Source organism: Dermacentor andersoni, chromosome 9 (genome assembly GCF_023375885.2).
Source record: "Dermacentor andersoni chromosome 9, qqDerAnde1_hic_scaffold, whole genome shotgun sequence".
Classification (NCBI taxonomy): Eukaryota; Metazoa; Arthropoda; class Arachnida; order Ixodida; family Ixodidae; genus Dermacentor; species Dermacentor andersoni.
The window spans coordinates 128,768,777-128,783,888 of NC_092822.1; the positions used below are offsets into that span (position 1 = coordinate 128,768,777).

The 15,112-nt window shown below is 45.6% G+C and overlaps 1 protein-coding gene across 5 annotated transcripts in view; it reads right to left on the reverse strand.

Annotated features, from left to right (window-relative positions):
- Positions 1 to 13,391, reverse strand: part of LOC126529678 (uncharacterized) — a 41,244-nt gene extending 27,853 nt beyond the window's left edge. Inside the window, exons 1-2 of one of the 5 annotated variants that reach the window (XR_008612204.2) lie at positions 12,912 to 13,391; positions 10,037 to 10,196 (exon numbers count right to left, since the gene is read on the reverse strand). The gene's annotated coding sequence lies outside the window, so the exon portion shown is untranslated. Of the gene's footprint in view, positions 1 to 10,036 lie in introns of all 5 variants that reach the window. The other 4 variants (XR_008612202.2, XR_011890105.1, XR_008612203.2 and 1 more) reach the window with 4 other exon arrangements.
- Positions 13,392 to 15,112: the final 1,721 nt, after the last annotated feature.

Sequence of the window (15,112 nt, forward strand, 5' to 3'; positions counted from 1 at the left end):
CAAACACCTTCTAACCATGTGGGGAGGTACGATGTGCTCGGCAAACTACTATGTTGGGCAAGTAGGTGCATAGAGAAAAGAAAGAAATCCTAGGAAGAAGGATACAGAAAGAGCGCCAAAATGGTTCATAAATATGTTAGTCTTTCTTCATTATTACAAGGAGTACAGTGCTCCAAGCCATTCTCCGCACACACTGAGAAGGTAAATAATAAAATTTAAAAAGAAAAATTCACGTAAAACTAAGAAAAGGCGAGTGAAACACTGACACATGAAAGGACATCTAATACGTGACACGTCTAATAAGCTTCACCTAATTAAACCACAGTTATGGATTTGGCCATCAACAACGAACTCATGGGAAGCTGACGTCCTTTTAACTCTGTTGAGAGTAGGACACGCACGACACACACAACTAGTTGTTGACTGGTGATGAACCTCCAATCTGTGGTAAATGTAGCGGTAGGTTGGCGGTCATCCACGTCTTACTGGAGTGCCGAGAAGCAGACGATGAAAGGACAAAACACTTTCCTCTAGCTTACAGGCAACCTTTCCCTCTTCATACAGCCATGTTCCTTGGTAATGAACCGCTATTCAAAAGGAAATCAGAATTAAATTTTTCCACTGAAGTCCACTTACTACATGTTATCAGCCCAAATAATTCGTAGCGCGGCGCGGCGTCTCTTGAGAAGCCGCTGTTGCGATGGTAGCGTTTTGGATAGCGCACACCTCCAGGCCCTTACTCTCAAAAGCCCCTGATGAGGCAGTAGTGCTACCTAGTATGTCACCTCTTCATAGCCATCTATTATTTTCGTCTAACATATTATTGTATGCCCTATCAGGGGCGTAGCCAGGGGGGGGGGGGGCTAATGGGGCTTCAGCCCCCCCCCCCCCCCCCCCCCCCCGAAATTTTTTCATGCTGTCCATGCACCGCCTACCAAAGCAACCCCCGGCGCCGGAAATCATTCTGGATTTTGTCTAGAGCGTCTTTTTCACGCTCGAAAAGCCATTTTACCGCGAAAATTGCGAACTCAGGCTGAATTTCGCGGCAATGCCCATGCACCGGGAACCACATAACGCAAGTAGCCCCATCCGAGCACATAGTTTCAAGGACGTTTTGATGGTGAACAGGCTCGCCGCGGCATCTCGCGGAGGCCGCGGAATCTGCACTCTATCATGGAATTTACGGAGTGCGTGGATATCAATTCCGAAACTTTATGGGTATAAAGTTCTAATAAACTTTTTATGTGAAAGGTGCACTGACATTTCGAAACTTGCGCTTTAGATTTTCAATTGCGGAACATTGTAAGTTTAATGCTCCCATAAATATTTGACGCCAAAGGTGCATTGACTTTTCCAAAGTCGTACATCGGGCCATACAACGAGACAAGCCAAATTAACACACTATCAGACAAGTTGACAAAGCCCGCAGCGAGGCCCGATGAGACGAAGCGTTGTGGTGTTTCATTCGTGCCGTCATGTCACATAAAAAAATATCAACATTATTTTTTTCACCTGCGCCAAAGCATTCAGTGAAGACACTAAAGTCAGCAAAGGTAACTACGTTCTTATTTATTGTTTCTACTTTTACTTTTAATCATGAGGACACGTTGAGCCTCTTCAATTTTTTTGTTCTCGCTCCCCTACCCGCGCGCTGCCAGAGCCAGCCAGAGCGCATGCGTTTTTCTCGTGTTGCCCCGTCCATCAAGCAGCGCACTTCGGTGCGCGTTCGGTTTTCTCTGGCCACGTGCATTTTCGCCTGGCAGAGTTTTGGATGCTTTCTGGCTAGCAGACGAGAAAAAGAAACAATGGTCGCTAGCCGCCATCACTCTGGGGGCTCGACGGATTGCACCGCGTTCGCTTGAGCGCAACCTCTCCAGAAAGTCTTGTCTCACCGGTGTAGGATACCGAGCAGTATGCGCATGGTTCTTGGTGGACCAAGCGTCTCGTGTTTTCTTTGACATTCCTTTAATAGCCATATTAGTAGCCCAAAGTAAGGATTCGATTGTGACCAAGATACTTTGCGTTTCTTTATTACGGTGCCCCCGCCTCACAAAAGGAAAAAAGAAGCGTTGTTGCGGTGCAGCGAATTGTCGCATCGTGAAAGTTCTATTTTGTTACTTCTTTTGCGGAAAGAAATGGGCCATGGGACGCTTCAGTTGCCGGATACTCTTATTATATTATTGCGATAGCAATTATATGGGCGCTCTAGGCGCACTCCTGCCGTCGCCGTCGTCCTCATGTTCCGCATAAAGTCCAAGTGCGATAACATCGTGACCCCGCGCCGCATGCTGTATGTGCAAGTGAAAGCGTGCGGAGGGTGGGGGGGAATGGGTGAGCCGACGATGGTGGCTGTCTTGTGTGCGCAAGGGAGAAAAGTGAGGAGCAAGCGCGCCGCCTTCCGTCGCGCGCGATACATCGGATGGAGTGGATGGAATGGGGCCAGGATCTAGGATTCTGTGAATCTGTGATTGCGCAACATGTTTATTTGCCTTGTTTGACGCATTATATACCGTGACCTTTTCTTAGATACGTAGATTTATTAGAGACTTGTATATACGTATGTTTAAATATCTTGTTGCGAGGTTTTGTGTATACGTGCAGCACGGAGCAAGAAATATTTAGGAGTGGAAACTCCGCTGTTTGCGGCGACCAGTAAAGGTCACAAGCCCGCGGATATATTTTCATGCTGGCGGCACCTGGCGGCATGGGAAGAAATTACCGCCGTTTCGGTTGCCAGGGCAACCGGTTGAGCGTGTTGCTCCCGTTCGGCCGCGCGCGCCTGACTTCTACCACGGAGTGGCCGGAGCCGCCGAGCCGCCTGCCGGGCGCTGCTTTTTTTTTTTTTCCCCGCTGCGGCTTCTACGACGCGCCGCATGGTGCCGCCACTGTATACGGTAGCGTCGGCGCATGCAAGAATTGTGACTTTATCTGATCGCCCGCGCCCGCTCGCGCTGACGGGAGTTTCACCTCCTATATGTCTTACTCCGTGACGTGCAGTGAACTTTGTTTCCGGTGGCACTCTTTTGCCCTTTATCAAGCTGTTTCTTCCTATTTGTATATTCCATTGTATCTTCTCATTTCTAATGTACGAGGGCGAGTCAAATGAAAGTGAGCCTACCCACCGCGCGCAATTATGGTTCTGTTGATTATCTGCAAGGCCTGCACGTAGCACACAGGGATCTCTCATTTACAAAAGTGACACGCAGGTGTGAAGATAAATGTTCTTTAATGCTCTCATACACTGGGTTGTACATGGTTGCGTGCCGTAATGGACGTTCCAGAAGTTGAGCAGCGTGGTGCCGTGAGGTTTTTGACAGCTGAAGGTGTTTCTCAAAAAGAAATTAGTCACCGTATGGCTGCCGTGTACATGGAACATTGCATTTCATTTGCCACTGTGAAGCGTTGGAACAAACGGTTCAAAAAAGGACCTGAAAGTTGCAAAGACGATCCCAGACCGGGCCAAAGCCATCGTGCAATCACCCCTAACAAAATTGCAAAGGTTGATAAGTTGATAAGCTGAGGAGACAAGAACGGAGGATAAGCATCGATGAACTGGCTAAGCGTGTGAATATCAGTCACGGTTTGGTTCACGCCATAATTCATGAACATCTCGGTTATCGGCTCTTGTGCGCGCAGTGGATGCGCGAGATTTTGAACTCGGCCAGAATACGGAGAAGATTGGCATTGCCTTTACTCATCTGATCCGCTATCACAATAAGGGTGACGATTTCTTGTCTGCAATTGTGATCGGAGACGAACCATCATGCCACTACTGAGAGTCTGAAACACGACGGCAAAGCTTACAATGGAAACATTCGAACTCACCACCCCCAAAGAAAGCAAAGGCCGTCATTTCTGCCAGAAAAGTGTTGTTGACTTTTATTTTTCGATTGTCAGGGGCCATTACTCATAGAATTTGTTAAATCTTGAGAGACTATCAATTGTTTCCGATATTGTGAAACGCGGAATCGGCTGTGTGCCCCAATCAAGAACAAGCTACGTGGAAAATTGACGAATGAGGTCATCTTGTTCCGTGACAATGCCCGTCCCCACATCGCTGATGGGGTTAATACAAAACTGCCAAAGTTCAAGCGGGAAACGCTGCAACATCTGCCACACAGCTAAGACCTGTTGCCTTGCAACTTCCACATTTTGGGGCAAGCGAAAAAACAGCTCAAGGGAACCAGATTCGTCTCGGACGATGAAGTGAAAGTCAGTTGCAGAGGTTTTGAAGGAGCAACCCAAGGAGCTTTATGAGGCAGGAATTGCGCGACTCGTTAGTCAATGGGACAAATGCCTAAATGCTCATGGGGGCTACTTTTAATTATAGTACCCCGTTTGTCATATATTCGCATTGGCTCACTTTCATTTGACTCGCCCTCGTATATTCTGCAGAACTCCTGCTTTTTATACGTGCTCTGTTGAGACTATAATTTCGGTGCAATTACGATACACGTCCGGTGACAGCTGCTGCTGCGCAATACGCTGGAACAAATGACAGCGTCATTGAGATTTTTCACTGGCCGTTGAATATGTACAAGAATGTAAGCAAGGATCTTGAATGACAAAGTGTCATTAATATATTTGTTCTCAACTTGTTCATTTCATGGCCTTTACATTTTTCATATCAGCGGAATGCACTGCTTTGCTGGCTAAGAACTGATGTAGTTCTAAAGTTCGTGTGATATTTTCTTTCCTTATTAAATAGACAAAACACATGAAAGCATTGACATCAGTTATGTGGGGCACAATTTTTGGCACCTACGAGTATATTCTTTTATGAGAAAAATACATACGTTACTTGTATTGACAGTGCTTAGCGTTCAAGAATTCGTTTGCAGCATCTTTGGCAATGGCAATGCAGTTATTATTCATGTATTTGATCCCTAGGCAAACTGTTTCAGAGGAAGCTTTAGCTCGGGCCCTACTCCGACGTGGCCTTTTCAGATACATGTAAAACGCAGAAACGCTTTTCTGTGATAACTCCTGAATCGCATTTAACGAAATTTGTTGCATTTGAGAGAGTAAGTTAAATTCTAGTGTCTGTTGGAAGCGGAATTTCAATTTAGGGCCCGAACTTTGTTTAAAATATTTTGAAAAATTTCAAAGTTTGAAAAAAATAGAAGCACGAAGTTTACAAATTAATAGCTCTGCATCAAGAACAGATATCGCGGTTCTGCAAACGGCATCCATTACACCATTCAAAGCGGACAAATTCGATATGTCAATTTGTAGATTAGTAATGTTATGTACAAGGGTTCTGCAAAAGCCGTACTTCCATAATACTTAATTTTTTGAGACTCGTGTAACATATCAATATTGTCCGCTGTAGATGTACTATTATGTGCGATTCACAGAATTGTGATATCAGTTTTCATTGCTGATTTACAGAGTTCTAAACTTATTTGTCTCGTTTTCTGAAAATTTTCGATTTTTGCCACTTTCAATAAAATATTGACGACCTAAATCGAAAATACGAAACAAATGTTCACTAGAATTTATGTTTTTCTTTTAAATCCAACAAACCTCGTCAAATTTGGTGCAGTGGTTGCCGAGAAAAACGAATTCTCCTTCTACGTGTATTTAGACAGGAGCATCCAACCTAATGTTTCCTCTTAAGGAGGAGGCCGAGCTGCAACGTGAGCCCCCCCCCCCGAACAAAATTTCTGGCTACGCCACTGTGCCCTATGTATATCAATGTCATCATTTTATTTAGACATATATTTGCCACATTTTCCAGCAAATGTTTTTAGGCCACTCTACAGCTGCATTACACATACCCTCCAACATTGACCACACCATCACTACATCATACTGCTTCTGGCGCTCTTTGGCCTTCCCTGGCCCTTGCACCATTAAACCCCATTAATCATCGTTGACAGGTGAAAAGACTTATTGTAATTGCAATGGTGCCCACATATTTGCCTGGATTATATGCTGTGTTCTCAGTATTACAGCACAACATCTGTCGTATGAAATACTAATTTATAAATAGTACGTCTGAGGCAATTTTATCACAAAATGCGCACACTCATATAAACGAGCGTACAGCACAAAAATCACCGCACAGACATCAGTCCAGAAAAAAGGGACCACTTCGCATAACATTCCAGTTGGATGACAAAGAAGCCTGTGGAATCGGGTTTGACATGCACTGTTATGCGAGAAAATGCGACCGCCAACATGCAATAGAATATCAAGGTTCTTCGGTGCTCGCAGCTTGTCTTTCCCAATCGACTTGTTTTTCCTTTTTGTAACTTGCCGGCTTTCGACCAACAAAAGTCCCTAGCACACCTATAATATTTCCTTTGAAAGCCTGCTTGCATTACTTCCCCCCAGGCCATGAGCCAAACATGGATGACAACCGCGGCGTGTGTCGTCACGTGTTCTCTGCTTGCCATATCCTACGTGACGCTGGTTGAAAGCAAGAATACCGATTAGCAGCACACAATGAGTGAGCCATATCCCAAGTGCAGCAAAAATGTGGATGGCTGCGTGACCTGTAGCATTCCCAGCACACGCAACAAACTAAATGTTGCATGTTCCGATGCCCATTGCAAATACACATTACTACAGAGTTTTGAAACATGATTTTCTGTATGTGGCCTTCTTGCTGAAAAGATTGATCGTAATTACTTGCATAATCTGACCGGGGTAGTTGGAGAAGTATGGGAGAGGCCTTTGCCCTGCAGTGGGCGTAATCAGGCTGATGATGATGATGATGATGATGATGACTTGCATAATCCTTACACTAGCATAATGCCCGTATCCCCCATGTTGGCCATTTCCTTTTGTTGAGTGATTATCGCACCCCTGAAAATTACTGCAGCGACTGCTGCCATGCTTGTTGTGGCCAGTGACGATTGAGCATGGTAGCCAAGCTGAGTTTAGCGCAGTTTCTTTTATTCAAAGCTTTGCTGCCATTACATGTGCAACAGCGCGCATGTATTCCATAGTCTCCGATTTCAGCAGCAAAAATGACAGAAAACAAGAGGAAAATAAGGCAGACAACATGTGCACAATTTAAGCTATGTAGGCTGACGACTTTTAGAAAAAGTTACTTGTAGCAAATAAACTGTTTCTGCAGTTCCTGCTTGTGCAGAGCAAGTGCCCTTATTCTAAAGGCCAGTGTGAGCTCTTAACACTGGACGCGTGTGTCATCGGGAGGCAGAGACCTTCGCGAAAACGACAAGCCCTGCCGGCGGAAGTTGCGAAACATGCGAGGGATGTGCGAGTGCTTGCAGTGGCCATCATGATCACAATGCTGACGCGATGAACGCTAACAGCGGTGAGCATTTCCCTAAAGTGAAGGGTGTATTTCTAAAGTGCTACCACATCATTTACCATTTTACTGTACTATGGCTCTGAAACTCAAATGACGTGGTCTCCAATACCATGCACACGGGCTGAGCACGCTCTTCAGTGGGTGCGCCATCGCAGGAGGCAGTGGTGTCGCTGTCATTACCTCATTCAAGTCGGAGATGTAGCGTCTGGAGTGGGCGCATATCCAGGCATCCCTTTACAAAGCAGCCGACAAGAGCAAACAATTTTTTTTATTTTAGTTAGCCGTTACCTTTTCCCCACTCGGCCCACATTTCTAACCATCTTTAGGTGTCAGCAGACTGTGCTAGGCAGTTACTGCTGTTAGTAGTCCTCCCTTCCTGTCCTTTTATTTATCTATCTGTTGACATAAATAAACAATTCATCACCACAGGCAAAAAGCTACATATACCATTTCAAGCCTAACTATGAAGCATTGTCTATGAAACCTTCATTTAGCAGGCCCATACTTTACAGAATGCTAAAGAAAGCAAACGCAAGGAAGAAAAACAAAAGCTTAGCTGATGGTCAACATCACTCAAGAATGCCCGTTTAGTCTCAGTCTGTCTCTGTTATTCCAGGTGTTATGTTCCGCTGCGGTAGTGAACGCTGCAGTCTGCAGGCCATCTACCGAGACGGTTTTCGAAGAACCGGTCGCCTGCAGTCAGATGACAGCCGCACCAAAAGCAGCAGTGACAAAGCAGCGGCACTGAACATTTTACATAGAGAATGGTTCGGCAGAGCCATGAAAGTATTAGCAGTGCGAAGGCCACTATGTGCAGCAACAAAATGACAATGGTACCAGACACCAGTCAGTCAGAAAAGAAGGGGAGACATTTTTTTCAGCTACAGCAGATCACCTGTCGCAACAGGGACAGACCACAGCATCCTAAGATGGTAAAAAGCAAATTTATTGCACCTTTTCTCCATGATGACGATTATTTATTGGCATCCCCTTTGCAATGGGGTGAAGACAAACGGTCCCCTGGCCTGCTTGATTTATTCAGGTATGCTATACATGTTTTTCATTCTAGCATTTTCATATACATCTCCTTAGTCTCCTTCTTCTTCCTCAAAACTTCTGTATCTGCCTTGTATTGTTACCTATGCCTGCAACAGATGCAGTCGCATAACTCTCTTGTCTGCTTTTTTTCCACCAATACTCTAAACGTCTCTTGCTTGAGCCCAACCATGACTGAGTGGTGGTCGCCTAGTGGGAGAATCGGAACTATGCGCAATAAGGCAGCCGTGATACTTCCACGTTAAAGGTGCCCTGAACCACCCCTTCGGCTTGGTGAAATAACATAGTCCACGGGTAGCATACGCTGCCGTGGACATCTCAGCCAAGTTTTTCTGTCGTATGCAGTGCATGGAGCTTGCAAGCGGTTTCCGAAGTCACCTTTTTCTTAAACGCTCTCTTTTCAACAGCAGGCCCTGTCCTCACTGTCTTCTGCACACTTTGTTTCGTCATTCTTTAAGATGGCTGCTACTGGTCGATAGCAGACATAAAGAAGCTGCGGTCGGCAACACAGCATAGATACCGTGGCCGCTGGCACGACTCCAATGGCGAAGCGCACTGCGGCTCTCTGAGGACAACCACGTTCGGCTTATGTTTAGGGCGTCGTAGGCACCAAAGGCTGAAGCCATGGCATCTACGTTAACACCCAAAATGAAATTTGAACAGTGCATCATGGTGACATATAGAAGGCGTCGTCGGCATGCCCCGCTGCACTGTAGCCTTCCCAGTGCAAGGCATTGAAGAAACGGGAGCACAGTGGAGGTTGTGTTTGGTTGCCAATAACTCCGCTTCTGCTGAACACATTGAAGTACTTTTTGCGGCAAGGTATTTCTAAAATAGCCTATTTTCACTTCAAATGCCTTTCTCCACTTTGATAAAAAGTGGTTCCGGGCCCCTTTAAGCAGTTAAGTAGGAACACTACTTTTTGGTCAAAGCTTTTGAGTATAAGTATATAAGGACCTTAATGTCATTTAAACATGCTCATACACAGCACTCCTGGACAAAAATGTCATTACCTCAGATGACAACTCGCCTGATGTTTATGTAGAGATGGGAGAACTTGCAGTAGCAAATCCCCCCATTAGTCATTATTGACAACTGTTTCCAAATCGTCCATGACTACACAATTCCACAGAGTATAATACAGTCATCAGAGTAGAGAACTGTTACACACATAGATGTTACACGCAGAATTAACAACTTCTGGCCTGTTACCACAGTGCAGTCAACTTAGTCTGAGACTTGGAATGCATCTTAAAACACACAAAAAACGTTTAAGTGAAAGCATGTGTGCATATTATTTCATTCCTGACATGAAAGCTTTCGTAAACAACAATGTTTGGGACAATTGAATGGAACTTCTATCAAATATGGCTCTGACTGCTTTAAAGCTATGACCACTGATGTTAATTCTGCGCACCAGTACAACGCATGGTGCCGTTTCTAATTCACAGATGGTTCTGCAAAGCATTGCAACAGCATTCTGGGAAGACAGGTAAAGTTGCATACATTCTGCACACTTTAAACAACCTGTAATAACCCACTTTGGGGAAGTAGATGCATCAATGAGGTCGGGATATCCACATCCCATGTTCTAGCATACTGCAGTTGAGTTTCATTAATTTGACTCCAGTTAATTTGTTAAGTCGATTTTTGGTTAATGTGGTTTAAATGGAAGGTCCTGGTCAGTTCCCGTACATCACTATGGGCCAGAGTTCTTTCGATCCTGGGCCAGGTAACTTGAACTTGATTGGTCAGCACGCACATGCCTGACCCCAGTGGCTGCAGCATCTGTCTTGGCAGCTCTAAAGAACTGTGAATGTGCCGACACGTTGCCTCTGCTCGAAAGCACCAATGCCTGCAGTTGGTTAATTTTGAAGCAGGAATGAGAGCTCAAAATAAATTGTAACTATATTTTGCTATTTCTAATGCACTCCTTTTTTACAAGAAAATCAGTATGGTAATTTGCTGCATGCGACAATTGAACTAAAACAGCATGTGTGACATCAGTACAGCCTACCATCAGTGTCATCAGAAGAAGGAACCAGGTTATTAAGGTGGGCCAGGTTGATGTCACTAGAATAATACAGGAAACTGGACCAGCTAATGATTGTGAAAAGTGCATACCAGTACAGCAGATGAAAGGAGAAGAGAAACAAGAAGAGGGGCAATTCAGAGGCAAGCATCAAAAGCATGAAGAGACAAAATGTAGTCATGCACACGCATCGGGTGTTATGAGCCACCTTGCAGTCCCTGCATGCAGGCACTGATACTTGAGCTAAGGTGAGCCCACATGTTTCACTGTTAGCAAACTCTTCACTGATTGCACAGTGGGGTGAACTTGCATGCCTCCTTTTTTCATTAGCAACAAATACATTTAGCAGTTACTGCTCAACAAGTCCATAAAGGCTTCACTCTACAAGCATTCAAATTACTTCTAAGAAATGTTGCTTTTATGTGCCTCCTAAATGCTCAACTAGCACTTCCGTCTGTTCTTGTTGGAGCACTTTGGCAGCACGCCAATGGTCGTGTAAGACAGCAACCAAGCTTTACTGCAACAAAGGCAGATGCCCAATTAAAGCCATCACATAATACAGCCACCATGCATGATGTTAGCAACCCATCCAGCGTGCTATAGAATGACCGGTCAAATGCAACCATAAACCTACCCCACTTTGAAGATGGTTTCAGGAGCACTTGCAGGGAATTGTTTCCAGGGTCAGCAATGCTCAAGTCCAATTTCACATTCATTTCCTTCCATAAACCGTCTAGTTAAAAGACACAGCTTGGCAAATAGACAAATGAGGACACACGAGCGTGGCCAAACATCACTGCTTATTATACAGCATTACAATGTGTCTGTCCAGTCTATCAACATGTCATGGCACGTAGTCTCTATCAGTTACTGAGATCATAAAGTGGCCAGAAAGCTTCAGAACTGACCCTCCAAACAAAAGAACCAGTAGTATGTACGCCACCACTTATATTTATATTGTGGCCAAGTGCGAAATCACAAGGCCGCTGTTTCTGAACCTTACAATTCTTCAAATGGTCTGACAGAAATGTTCAGAAACCTCAACTTTTCACTTTCAGAAAAGCACTCGCAGAACTACATTTGATGAGTCTTCTTCATCTTATTATTATTATTAGTGATTTCCTCTCCAAAATGCAGCAGTGGTGTCAACTCTCTTGCACATATTTTAGTTCACATGCAACTTTACTATTTTTAGATGTGTTCTTAATTTCAACTTCTTGCTGTGTATAAGTGCATGATTACACCATCCTGCGGCCATGTACTAATCCCCATTCAACACAACTGGTTCTTTACTTATGCGCCACCAATACTCCGCCCATATCTTGCTTATTTTCATGGCGCTAATGTTTACAATGTCATGAGTGTCCTTAAAACTGACCACATTTTTCTCTCTACTTTTGGGTGAAATTTCTTGCGTGGTGTTCCATCAGCACCCACAAGAGCCACTCACAACAGCCTGTTTCTCGATGGCAAAGCTTTGATTCGTTTGTGCTTATGACGCTTTTTTGTGGCTGGGTGCTTTTCTCGTCGCGACAACAGCTGGAATTTTTCAAAAATACTGCTCCAGGAGGGCACATGTAGCCTGCAAACGGAGGCCTCAGGTGAGCACCTGGGATTATAACGCTGAGCTCCCGCTTCGCTCAGTAGGCCATTTTTGCCCAAGGGCGTTTATTTAACTCAAAAGGCGATCATTAAAACTGCTCTTGAAAAGTTACGCGTACGAGAAGCCTGGCAGGAGCCCACTCTCTACTACTACGGCTCCTATGCCCCCCCGGGGAAACAAGAACCTTGCCCACTATGACAGGCACTTTAATGAGGTTAAGCAACATAGAAAACTAAGGTTATCTTCACGGATTACGTGTGTTACGGAATGTAGTTTTGAAAAGTATCTATGCAGGCAGAAACATTGACATGTATTATGGGCTGATATGTCAAACGCGATACGTCGCGTTTTCCCCTTTGTAATGACGAGCAACACCTGCCCGTACAAACATGCAGGTCAGCTTTCAGCGCCAAGCATGCAGTGAGCATCACAATCGCGATGCAGCCACAGAAGCGTCTCCTGCGAGGTAGACAGTGTGGCGTGGGACAACGCAGTGGGCGAGTTTAGTAGGTAGCAAGCCAGCGAGAGGTTAGGCACGGTAGTAGCGGTCTGCTAGACGAATAAGTTGCCAGTTGGCAGCTGAGCCACCTTCACGGTTTGTTTGTTTTTTTACATTTTTATTTGTCGAAATGTTTATGAAGACTCATTATTTAAGTGAGAACAACACGTCAGAGGTGTACGGCAGAAAATCATGCATGCAAACTTCCAAAATTGCTGCTCGCGTCCAAGGTGAGCAAAGAAGGAAAGGTGAACTAGACGAACATGTGGACGGAGAGAAAAATAAAGAGCTGCTTAGTAATAAAAAAAAAAACGATTTCCAATTACAGAGGAGACCTCAGGTGCGCCTGTCGTCTATAATGCAATGCCATTCGTGGCCTCCCAATGCAGCAGAGGCACGTGCACTTACCTGCAAACGGCGCACCGCAGTCACTTACCTGATCCCAAGAACTTACACAAGTGCCTCATAAATGTCACCCACGCACAAACCACAGCGGCAACAGTGCAAACACGCATCCTTCTTCGGCGTTCTTTGCCCTCCCTGACGCCACATTTCACGACTAGCACCACCTCCCACTGCAGAAGCTACGTTCACGACGAAAACGCGAAAGAAAGCTTGGTCGGGTTCCACCACACAAAACGAAGAAAACTCCACTGCACGGTGCTTCACCGAACAAAACGCCACGGTGGTTTCACAAACCACAAAAGGCGACCATTATACAAGCGATCGTTATTGTCGTTGTCGATTGCTGTAAGGAAATGCAGTTTCGGTATCGACGCCCACACGGAAATTGCGCCGATTTCGGACTCCCTCAACCACGTAGGAAGGAAGGTCCAATGCCTCCTTTATAGCGTCCTCGATCACCCGCACCGGTGCGCACCGGGGCGCCTTGGTGCACACTTTCAACCTCGATCAACCGCACCGGTGCGCACCGACCATTGATGAATGGATGGATGATTGAGGCTCAACCCTTTGAATCGGGCGGCGGCGGCGCGCGCCACCTAGCCTTTAATGGTTGTATATGCATGCATACCTATTAGCATAGAGTTTCTCACTATAACACCTAGAGGGTAACATGGCGCCACCGTCTATGGGAGTTTCTTAAGGGGGCACCGTGCCGTCATGGGAATGACGGTATATGTGTCTGCGAGGCTCGTGTTGGCTGGTGTTGTAAGAGGCTTCGTCTAAAACGTGGATATGGCTACGCAAATAACGCGTTCTCAAAGTAAAATCTTCATAAGATGTTTCCATTCACGCATATTACATCTTTACTCACCCACGATGCATGACCAAGCGAAGAAAAGCAAGAACAGACGACCAACTGTTCCAAAGCGAGCGCGAACCTTGTCGTCTGTCCTCCAACTTTAGCAGCCCGCTGATACTTTTTACGTAACATGTAGTCGTACACACAATAACAAGTTCTCATAGTTAAACAAAACATGTTTTTGCGTAATAATAAAGCTAAAACAGCTTTTCACGTGCTGTTCTAGTGGAAAATGAATCATTGTGACAGACTGGAACGGTACTTGCCAAGCGCGTCTTCAAGGTGTCCTGTTTCTACGAGAACGATGCCAATCCGAAACCACAACATACCGGCATTCCCATGCATACCACAGTGCAGCAGCGCCAGATTTCCCTCTAGGTAATGTAGTGAGAAACTCTATGCCTATATGTATGTACTCGATCACCGGAAGCGCACCCTGTTTGAGCGGTTTTCCGTTGCCCTGTCTCGCAGCGAGAAAATCGTTGAACGGGTCGTCAGGATTAATTATAAAATCCATTGGTGTTTGCTTGCAACCAGGTATGTCGGAGCACGCAGTTTGGCAAGGTTCGAGCGCTTGCCGCAGATGCTCAGCACCTGCAAACAATAAAATGCGCGCCAGTGCGCGCAATAAATGCGAACAGTGCGCGTGTTCGCGCACGTTTTGCGCGCCAGGGGCAAAGTAGCGCTGCATGCATGGGGTGCAGTTTTGTCCTCGATGTTGACCTAGCACTATGTTGACCCTCCGCAGTGCGCCACCACCACGGTGCAAAGCACACCATTCTGGTTTTGGGGCAACCCCGTAGCAAGGTATATATCATAGAGTTTTCTACAATGTAGGAAACTCTATGGTATATATAGCCCCGAGAACGAACTACAGGGCCGCTGCGAGCGCCGTTCGCGTGACGTCAGGGCAAGGACTCGCGCCTGTCGTCTGCTACAGTTCGGGCGTTGTCCGGGCGCTTTCTGCGGTGTTTTCGTCTGTTCGCCCTCGTTCTCTCTGCTTGTATACTTATGGTGGTCGTCTCAAATATATTTTTACGACGTCTTCCTTTGCGAACATTTATTCAAAGAGCTAATTTCTTAGACAACAATGCAGCTCTCAAAGGCAACGCTACAGTGCCAGCGGAAGGAGCGCAGACCAGCCCACTGCGGGTTTTTCACGCGCGGATGGACAATCGCAAGAACATAGCATATAGGAATCCCGTTATAATACCATACCTGCCGCGGTGCAACAAGTATGTCACAAACGCGGGCTATAATAATGACTTCTACAACAGTTACGTTGATTTTAATCCGCTAAAACAGGTTTGCTCACGACGAGTAGTTCATCGTATAATATCGAATTTTTGCATTTCTTCACAGAAACGCTCGGC